Here is an 11,236-nt window from a genome sequence, read left to right on the forward strand (position 1 = left end):
GTTTAGATTTTTTTTTTTTTTTTTAAGTTGTTAATCTATATCAGAGGCTGTAAGCAACACTTATGTGTCACCTGATAAACTGTTACAATATTTAATTAGGTTTTCTATGAAGAGCTTTCAGTATATTACAAGGCTGAATTTGTCCAGCTATACATCCCATGATCCAAATAGGTGTGCTCTTTTTCAAAAAAACAGATCCCTGTATCATTCTATGCATGAGTGCATATGTAATGCTTCTCTCCTATAAAATACTTTTTCCATTATATCGCCTACCACAAAGTCATGATTTATTTATATGAACCTGATTTATGTTTGAAGCAGCAGTTAAAATACAGGTCCAGCTGGTATAGGTATGTGTTTTGGCTCAGGGAAGAGAAACCATTTACCATTTGGACAAAGTTAGTCCAGAACTTTGACATTATGCAACAGCAATTTCTGCACTTTTGCGAAAAACCTGTTATGATTATGCCTCCTCCCTGTAAGTCACAGAAATGTTCTCTTTTTAAAGCTAGTAAAAAGTTATTTCTGTAGTTGATATTTCTTTCACTTTTTTAATAAAGTATTTTAACACAATGTTGTTTCTTTAAACAATGAGATCTAGTCTGAAGGTATTTGTCCAAATAGAAACAGCAGCCCTAGAATACAAGGACAACCAGTTAAAGTCTGGGATATATCAAATAATTATGAAAATTATCACAGTTCTTAAAGATGCAAGGTAAATTTTGTGATAAAAAGGAGTTTCTCTGGGAGATTGAGAACTCAAGATTTGTTTAACTTATCTATCCCATATAAATGGGTTGCCTTATAGACTACCCCTCCTTCCACATGCACATAACAGAACTCCTCTTCTGTGATTAGTCTCCCCACAAAGACTACTGTGTCCTGTGAAAGGAAACAGAGCAAGGAGTAGATAATGAATTTGTGCTTTCTTTCAGAGAAATATGGGAAATGGAAATAAAGAGGACTGGCCTGCTTTGCAGATCATCAGCAGTTACTTTGCTGCCTACCTGTGTCACCTCTCCAAGGACTGCAACTGGGGCTACACCTTCTGGTTAACCTGAGGGTCTCACTCAGAGCAACTGATTATAAAATTGAATCAAACAAATAAAGAAAAATGTTCCTCTGTGTCGGTGTGCCAGGTGTCAGTTCTTTCATTTCTCTCTTTACTGCTTCCTTCATTAATGTTAATCTAGGCCTTTAAGGAGACTGCCACATTTTATAAAATTTAGGGGAATTTAGCTTACAGGAAAAGAATCTTTCTCCTGCAGGTCTGTTTAAATGCCAGACTTAAAGGGATTCCCTAGTGCCATAATAGCTGCTGCTGTCTGGCTCCAAGGGTCCCGCCTGACTGTTCAGTGCACTGACAAGACCCACAGCAACACAAACTGACAGCTATTAAAAATAAAACTTTCTTTAAAACTTTCTTCTTTTTTCTTTTTTTCTTTTTTTTTTTTCTTTTCTCTCCTCATTCAGGTTGGGCTTTCAGATGAGTATGCTTGTTTATAAGAAACCTGAAAGAACCAATACTGGGCAAAGTAATAACCAATCCAAAATTATTATCTATAAGGTTACAGTGCTCAGTGGAATTCATGCACATTTTATCTATAGCAAGGTTTGACACTCATACCAATGCAAATAATAAAAAACAACAAGACATCTTAAATCTCCCCAAGCCTGTGTTGTCAGCATTTGTTTTTTGTTTGTTACATTTTTGAATAATCATCCTTTGTGCTTCAGCCAAAGTTTTAGCTAGATGAATGTTTTTTGATCCTGGTCATTATAGCTTCATATTTCTTATCTACCAGTCTGCAGACATCTTGAATGAAATTTATCTAAACAAAACATAAATATCTGTTATGTAGACATCCAAGCAATACATAACTGATCACACCTTAAAAACTCTTATTTCTCTCCATTCATTATAAAGGGAACTTGAATCATTAGCTTAGGCGTAGACATCTAGATAAGAGATAAGCAAAGTGAGGCAAGTGAGTCTGTTCCTTTTGTCTTTTTCTCTTTTTTTTTTTTTTCACACTGACAACCATTTCTTTTGCTCTAGCTATGCACAACAATTGGTGAAATGTAATATTTATCTTTGAATGAAGAGGCTCTGTGCTATGTCATTTAAAAATGTTAGATGCTTTCTGCTTGCTTTCATTTGCTTGGCCTGCAGCAGAGCAGGGACTGAAGGGACTAATGATGGGATTCACATTAAATAAAATACAAATAAGTATGTTGAGATTTGGCTGCTAGGCCTTTTCTGTTCTGGTCTAATTTAGAAGCCAAAGATTTAGAAGGAAGCAGCATGCTTTGAATAGACATTATATTTTTATATTAGGTTGTCTAAATCAGGACATGGATGGACTTCAAGAATTCGATGTTATTTTTCATGTCTCTGGAACTGATCTGCTAAATTTTCAGAAGTATCAGCAATATTAAAAATCAGTGAAGAATTTTGATTTTCATTTTTTGAAAGTGTTCTCTTTAATAATGTGAATCTATTATTATAATTTTAGAATTTTCTTCCGTCATTAGATGAAAGATGCTACAGACACAAATATAAAGAAAATACAACTTTCTATATCATAAATCAAACAGGAAGAATTCATTGTCAATATCTTACATAAATCTAGCAATTTTAAACTCAATATTATCCAGTATCCTGATGCACAAAAATAATCACATAAGCTACTTTCGTTGTGATTTAGATAAAATTTGCAATATGTTGGAAGACAGTGGGATATTTTTTTGGTTTGGTTTGGGGTTTTTTACATGAAATGTTTCACATATAGTCACATAGTTCCAGACAGTATACATGTATAGTCTGTAACATAAACTGAAGCACATTTACTACATCTTGAATAAGAGTCAGCAAAAACCTTTTGAGAAATGTGAGGGAGTTGTGAAAATCATCTAATTTAGAATGAAGGGAACAAGAAGATTATTATCTATGAAATGAAAAGATTCACAGATTTCCAGGCTAGAAAGCAATTTATTTAACACAAAGACTGTTACTGGAGAAACAACAGGATCAACTCTCACCCAAGGTTTGCATTAAACCACTATACTCCTGTAGCGCAGGAGGACGCCAGTTACCTCTACATTGGTCCTTGGCTTTCACAACAGGAAACATGAGCATAGGATTTTAGGAATGTCTGAAGTGAGCTGTACTCAGGCTCTTCCTCACTAGTGTGAATTTGGACAACCTGGCTTAGTGTGAGGGAAAGCTGTGGCTAATATCCATCAGGTTTTGCAGGGATTCTGGACATTTTTTTACTGCTGCATTCAGATCTCTAGCCTTTTAGGTGTTAAATCTAAATCTCTTGCGTTGTAAAGACCAACCTTCTGGTTATCTAACCTTCCAACTCCTTCACAGTAAAATGATAGCATTTATACTCAAATGAATTTCTCTCATATGCTTATGTTACTCCTTTTATTCCACTCAAGGTCACTTTCCAAGTAATGTTCTACAAATTAACTTTTTTTAATATTATTGTTTTGTCTCCTGGTTTTGGTTTAGTTCAGTTTGGGGGGTTTGACAAAGTTTTATGAGAAATATTCAGCCACAGTTGCCTGAATTTTGTAATTGTTAATGCGCTAAATTCTGCATAACTGTAAAGACTTAACATTGAATTAGGAACAGAGTCATGCCAATGGCTCCTCTGTAATACATTGAGAAAATGGGCATTTAAAGGATGCCTTAGCTTACCTTAAGATGCTTAGCATTTTAATGTTAACTTTCTTCCACTGACTAAAGAGTGGAGTATATGATGGCTATGTTCATACTAGCATTGGTAACATGAATCCAACTTTATGTCTTTGGAAAAGTAAAATCTTCATAACAGAGATTTTCATTTTACATGTCTGTATTACTCCTAGTCTAACTAGTCCATGGTTTCAATCAATCTCTTTAATACATGCCACAACAGACATAATTCTAATATTGCCCACCCCTATTAAGTCTAGATACAGGACTGAAGAGATTGTCTACACAGATCTTCAATCTGTATTTCATTATGATTTTCAGAGAAAACTAAAAAAAAACATTTATTTTAAGTCTATATATGTGGTTTGTTTTCTTTTACATTGATGTCTTTTGGAACAACTTTAAAGCAGGTAAACCAGATATTAAGCCTGTGTTATTTTGGTAACTGTAACTTTAAAAGTACTTCTAAATTAATCAGGAGTTTAGGTACTCTGAGGAAGAATAAATAGCTAAGTGAGGCTGATAATATGCAATGTTACACAACCCAGAGAGAATTGGAGACTGTATTGGAGATTGCATTGACTATCTGTTGTTTCAAAACACCTGTTTTTTTTTTTCTTCTCCAATTCAGACTGAGTATTTTTTTATGCATAGTGTGGCCAGTGTTATGGGAAGATGTTGCTTACTTTAGAGCTTAATCTCCTGGCAAGAAGAGCATGGCAGAAACATGCAAGTTTATAGTTTCTGGAAGCAGTGTATACCTATCCACCACTAAACAACGTAACTGGTATCAAGGCCATGATTTGTTGCAGGCATGCTGTTCTCTGTGGAAATAGTCAACTAAACAAAAATCAACTTCCCCTCCCCACCCTCGAATAAAATACTTGTATGAAAGATAGGACAAGCTAACAGATTGTTTTCAGTATGTCAGGTTAAATGGGTTATTTTTGCATGGAAAGAAAAAAATGTTAATTCTTTTAGTTATTCTGATTAATCTGCACCTATTAAGAAAGCCAAAGAGAATGAGATTCCTTATTGACAGATTAAGTTACTGGAATGATTAGGACACCTTGCTCTATAATATGTTTCTACACAAAATTACAACTAGTCCAAACTAAGTGGAATTCCTTTTTAAGTATTTGGATTCTTTTAATACATATTTAACTGTATGGATGACGAGGAAAAAATATCATCACCTGAATTACTAGCGCTTTTTTGTTTATCTAGCAATGTTCTGCTGACATATAATGAATTTTCCTTCTATTTGTTTGGAAACACAGCAGTGCAAGAAAACTGTTACTTGTCTTTATGGTCAAGCTACTTTGAGATGCAACTAAAATGATCGTATGCAGGAAGACAGAACTAGTTTTGAAATTTTCTTACTCTGAAAATTTCTGTAAGTGGAAATATGAAGATGAAAGTCATCTATCACTCCAACATGTTATTTCACTTCATATCAGTGCATGAAAAAGCATGTTGATTCTAAACCTAATTTTTGAAACTAAAGAGGACATCAGACCAAATAACTTTTCTCACTCTCTGTAGAAGACATACATGATACAGAAGAGATTGTGGAACATTTTTTTCCCCAGTTCTTTCTTTTTTTTTTTTTTCTTTCTTCCCCCCCCCAGTAAAATAAATGCAATGACTGTAAGATATAGATAGCTAACCTACTAACCTGAGGTGAAGGATTACATCCGTCTTCTAAATGTATAGACTATCAGAATAATTTTCCTTGAAAACATGTATTTCAAGTTATTTAACTTCTGCAAATTACCCAAATTGTCTTTCGCTCCTGTAAATGTAGTTTTTGTCTTTGTTTCTCACAATCCAAATAAATTTTAACTTGTAATAAATTAAATTCATTTTCTCACCTATCAACCTTTTTTCCTCACTCCTCTCTCTGCCGTGTGGTCTTTTGTCTTTTCTTGAGCACATTTTCCCCAAGGAGCCAGCACCTTGTCTGTGGGGCTGAGCAGTGCCCTGGGGTGGGCGGGTTGGAGCCGGCTGGAACCGGCTGGAACCGGCTGTGTCCGGCACGGGGCAGCCCTGGCCGCTCCTCACAGGGGCTGCCTGGCGGCCCCCCCCGCTGCCAGCACTTTGCCATACACAGCTGGTACAAGTACATATATGTGAAGTATACAAAGCATATAAACTATATTATTGTATGCATGAAGTGTAGTATACAGAAGTATGCATTTGGTTGTGTGTGAGTATGTGTGTACACACATGAGTAGAGAAAGGCTGGAAAGAAGGATGGATGGATGTTACTATTATGCAACCATCGAACTCTATTTTCAAAAGTATAATTAATGTTAAATGGGAAAAAAGCCCCAATCAAACCCCAAGTAAAGCTATGAGAGTAAAGGAAGGTACTGACCCAAATTCACAGATACTGTATTTAAGTGATTTTCCTCAATTTCACTACTTTAAGAGTCAGGTAAATTATGTTGAGAAGTAGGATGAAGTATGGATCCTGATATAAAAACAAAAGGAATTAAACATGAATAGAAGAGAAATGTCCTTTATATATCTTTTTTTAAAAAAAGTATATTCAAGATGTCATCTAAATCCAAATCCATCAAAGGGAAGAAGATACATAGTCCTGTCATTAAGTGGGCTCACATTAATGCCTAATGCTTTGGCTGAGAGTATCATAAACAGTTCATCTCTATGAAGGTTTGACTCCTTAATGCCCTCAGTGTCGGGAAGACAGCATTGTTTCTGCCTGAGTGACCTAATAGTTGTTCTTGTTTTATTTTACTTCTTAGCTGGTGGTGGTTTGGTTTTTTTGCCAAGCTTTTTCACTCAAGTAACAAGTTTCTAAAAATGTATACCATGTGTATGGGCTACCTGCACAAAACAAAATATTAACAAAGCATAAATAAGAAAAATTTGTTTATTGTTGTATCCTTTTATCTGTATAGTCTTGATTCAAAGCCTGTCAAAGTCAAGAGAAAGAATCTAATTATCTTCAAGTAAATTTGGGAAAATGCTTATATGTGTTTGCAGCAGGTTGCCTCTTGTCACCAACCATTAGCTATGAATCATGTCTGCTGTTAAACAGCACACATCTGAGACTCACATTCTATTATAATCTGATGGGAAAAAATTATTCCAAGTTTCTTCAAAGCAGTAGAACATCCTTGTCCTGATTATTTTTTCTCAGAAAATTTACCTAAATTTTTGCAGCCTTACCTGAAGAAATGAATAACTCCATCTTAGAACACACAATTTTCAGAAATGTCAATAAATAGCATAATCTAATAAATCCTTTACAAGGAATGCCTTCATCCATGTTTAACCTTGGTTACTGAAATATCAGTGGAAGAATATTTTACTACATGCAGATAAAGAATATTTCCCTTAGCTCTCAGTCATTAAACCAAAATTGACTAGTCATTAACAGCCAGCTTATTAGTTAATCTGTATATGCAACTGGCAATTTTGAGTGACTGGATCAATTTGCCCAACCCAAAATTCCTTAGAAGAGCTGAATTTTCAGAGTGGATGTTCAGAATTTCCTCCAAAAGGAACTTTTCAATAGTGTCTGAAGATAAGCCCCCACTGTTGAAAGGTCATGATAACTAATTACTAAAAATAACCGACTCTAAAACAGTTGTGTAACTTCTAAGAAGATATTTTAATATCTAGCTTTAATTTAACCCTATAACTTTTTCAGGTATATTATACCTACAAACATTTTCTCATATACTTCCAACTCATCCACTCTTCTCATTGTCCAACAAGCTTCCCTTTTACAGCTCCTGCTTTTCCAGATAATGCTTAGTAAAACATTATGCAACCCTTATCATGTGCCTTATACTGGAAAAGGAAAAGAAGATGCATGAAAAGGTACTTAATGGCTCAAACTTGTTTATAAGGAAATTCTTCTAATTGTTCTAGCACAAGCAATACATGATTAAAACTTTGATTAAGAAAGAATATTTCAATTAATCTGATCTTATACATGCTATGCAGTATCTGATCACTGGGGAATAAAGCTCTTTTGATATTAGTTAAAGGTAAAATTTCAAAGCAGTGCAAAGATGCTTTACTCCTATTGATGTTGACAAGAGTTGCGTGACCAAAGTCAAAATTCACCCTATTAATTAAGAAACTAGACTTCAGAAATGCTACCTACATCTTAAGATGTCCTGGAGTAAAAACTTCTGTTTCTATAGAGTCACTAGACTGTATGCAGTGTACTTGGTGTCCTACAAGTTTTGCCCTTGACAGTTCTTGTATTTCAGAGAAACTGAGTGTCCTTAAAACTACAAATGGGTCAATTCAGTAATTCTGCCTGGAAAAATGGTCTTTTAAACATTTATAATTAAATAGAGAAAAAAAATCCTCTTGAATGTATGTTTTGGTATGCACTCACAACACAATAAATTTGCATACATTTTATCATCTGGGTGCCTATTTTCAACTAAAATTAATAGAACATAACTTTAAAAGAAATTTGGGAGGGTGGAGTGTTAAGTTAAGGTTTCTGGTATATATAAAAACACAATACCTTTTCACACACAGAAGCTGTACTATTTCAGCTCTACAGGTAACGTTGGGTAACTTTTCTTAATGTTGGTTCATTTACACTGGTGTATATACAGTGATATAAATATGCTACTATCACTTTTCTCCTATGTAAGTATTTTTATATGGAAAAAACCTTCCCGAAGAACATCGTAGTCCCCCCTCCCTGCCCTCAAAACCAAGCAAGCAAATAAACAAACAAACAAACAAAACCATAAAAGCTGTGTATTCCAAGGTAGGACATTAATTCAAACTGATATGTCTGATGTGTCCTTTAAGGCTATGTCGTTGGCTTAAAGTTGCACAGAAAAAAAGTAATATTTTTGCTGCAAATAGGAAGCATGTTTTTTTCAGCTTCAATAAAGAGACACACAAAATAAGCTTTAACATATGACCTGTAATCATCTCCCTGCTCAACCAGGAGCTCATTCTCTCTGTCTTGGACTGTTCCTTTCCAGCATAAATTTGCTACATAGGGCCAGGCCATTAGCGATGCACATGTGAGGCAGTGAGTGCCAATGAATCTGAGGGATTGAACCCTCATCTATCAGTTGTGTTAGCCACAATGTCCACACATATATCAGTATAACCCCAGTCTTCTAATTAGACCGACATATCTTAAAGTTTTGGCTGCACTTTGTGTGCAAAGTGCCCTTTAATAAATTATGTATATTTGATCTTGTTCATAGGAGCTGTCAAAATGAGGAGGAGCTACCTCCACCCGGACTTCCAAACTCCTTTCATTATTAGTATGATCTAGTAAATAATTTCATCTTTTGTCAGTATTTCCTTTGGAATCCCAATTACATAGTCACAGGACATTATAGATATAGGGAAACTGCAAAACTACTTTCAGAATTCCCTTAACTTCTGATTTTTTTCAAGATTTTTTCTAGATCACCAGATGTATGGACTGACAAATGTTGTCTTAATGGAATGGCTGCAAAGGTTCTGTAAAAAGTAAGAGTATTAAAATAAAAATGTTACTTCTATATGTTTATTCCAGGGTTGCACCTTCTCTGGGAACAGCAGGCATAGAACTTTGTTTCAAATACCGTAAGAATTTCATTTTCCCAGGAAACTAGCCCAAACTTATTTTCATATTTGGGTTTGGTTTTTGTTTTTGTTTTTTTTTTAATAACCATATAATAAAGAATGATAAGTAATTGTGTCTGCTGGTAAACTGAAGTTCTCTTATTAACTTGAGGGTTTTTTTTAATATAGTTTGGTTTCATCAGATCTTGCAAGGTGCTTTAAATGTCAAGTATGCTATTCTTCACAAGTATGCTATGCTTGTGAACTCTTGTTAGGACGGAAGGATTTGCTTTGATGTGCCCTGAACATGTCTATTTATTTATGAGTTCAATGAGTGAAAGATCCTGCATGCAATAATAGAACAGATACAACCTATCTGAACAGTAATTAGTGTTACGATTTAAGGTGGAGTAAGTGGAGATTTCCCCTTCCCCTCCCCGTAACTACCAATACAACATTACAGACTTTTAGCAATGCACTACACATTTGCTCTTAGTTCTTCTGAAATTTGGCCTAGGTTTATCTTCTGTATGTTTTTGGTCACCATCAGTTAGATTCCCCTTAAAGTGGAAGGGAAAACAAGAAAAATGGACCTCTGTTCTCTAAATCTAGCTGACTTGGGGCTCACTTCAGATTTCCAGTCATCTTGTGCCATTTGCAGTGAGTAAGTGCATCCAGTCAGGCCTCTATCTCTTCTTCCAGAAGAGTAGAGGTCTCCTGCATCTCCACAATGTCACACCTACCCATCCCGTGACTTTCTTACCCTGAAGTATCTTAAATTGCACCAGGTGCCTATATGCAAGAAGCTAAATAAAACTCTAGGTGGCAAATCCATGCATTGGTGAAGTTAGTGAGGGCAAATCTTACTCACTATCAGACTTTTATTAAGAGTATTCTTAAAAGTTATGAAACCTAATAGTTTGTTGTTTGTTTTGGGGTTTTTTGTTTGTTTGTTTAAAAGGTTAATTATAAGAAGCTGTATTCTTAAGGTTTCTTTAATTTTTTTCTTTTTTTTTTTTAACCAATTTGTGATTTTTCTAGGGATATAAAGCCATTTGTAATAAAAGTCCAATAACTCCTGTTTCAGCTTTTTGATAAGCAGCCAAGACTTTCTATGATTCTTAAAGCCCATGTTTTTCCAGCAGTCTATAGTTTGTAATACAAATGTTTAGAGATTCTGATTATAGAAATAATACATTATAGTGTAAGGAAGGTAGGATTTAGAGACCAAGTAACATAGTCATTTGAGGCAGATTAAGAAATGAGTCTTCTAGAGGGAAAAAACACATAATATTATTACGAGTATTTTTTGTTAAGATTTATATAGTAATGCCTATATTTCTTTGTAATTCTAACTTAATAATGTCAAGTGCCTAAGATGTAAAATTATATGAAAAGATAAAAAATACAAGAAAAATAGTGCTTTAACATTCAAATTTGCTCTCTTAATGAATATAATCATTCCTTATCGAAATGGAAGGAAGTGGAATGGAAATGAAACTTTGATTTATATTATTAAAAAAACTAAATTATATTTCATGTTACATGAGGAAACTTAAAGAGTATAAAATGAGAGAAATATAAAGAATAAAGAGGCAAGCACTGCAGATGTAAAAAGCTAATGTAAGAATGAATATAGACAGAAATGAGTGGAACTTTTGGTGGAAATCTAAGAAAAAAAAGCCAAAACATGATAAAGATTAGGCAAAAGAAAGGCATGAGGAGCAGGAGGCTATTTTAACAGCTTTGTAATCTCTTTTTTAGGTAACAAAACAGCATTCTTAATATTTATTTTATTAACCAATATGGCCTTAATTGTTTTTCTAATCCTTTCAGCTTTTCTTTTTTTTTTTGTCTCATTCACTTGCTTTCCTCTTTCCCTAACTGTTCATTTCTACTCTGCACTTCTTTCTCACTGTTTATTGCCCTTTTATTTTAGTCCCATATTTATCCTCTTCC

At 34.4% G+C, this 11,236-nt stretch overlaps 1 long non-coding RNA gene across 2 annotated transcripts in view; it reads left to right on the forward strand.

The window, feature by feature from the left end:
- The window catches only part of LOC138689152 (uncharacterized), a 134,843-nt gene extending 133,747 nt beyond the window's left edge, over positions 1-1,096 (forward strand). For both annotated transcript variants that reach the window (XR_011328003.1, XR_011328004.1), the window contains one exon: positions 936-1,096. This is a non-coding gene — a long non-coding RNA (uncharacterized lncRNA). The remainder of the gene's footprint in view (positions 1-935) is intronic.
- Positions 1,097-11,236: the final 10,140 nt, after the last annotated feature.

The sequence above is a fragment of the Haliaeetus albicilla genome, chromosome 15, assembly GCF_947461875.1.
Source record: "Haliaeetus albicilla chromosome 15, bHalAlb1.1, whole genome shotgun sequence".
NCBI lineage: Eukaryota > Metazoa > Chordata > Aves > Accipitriformes > Accipitridae > Haliaeetus > Haliaeetus albicilla.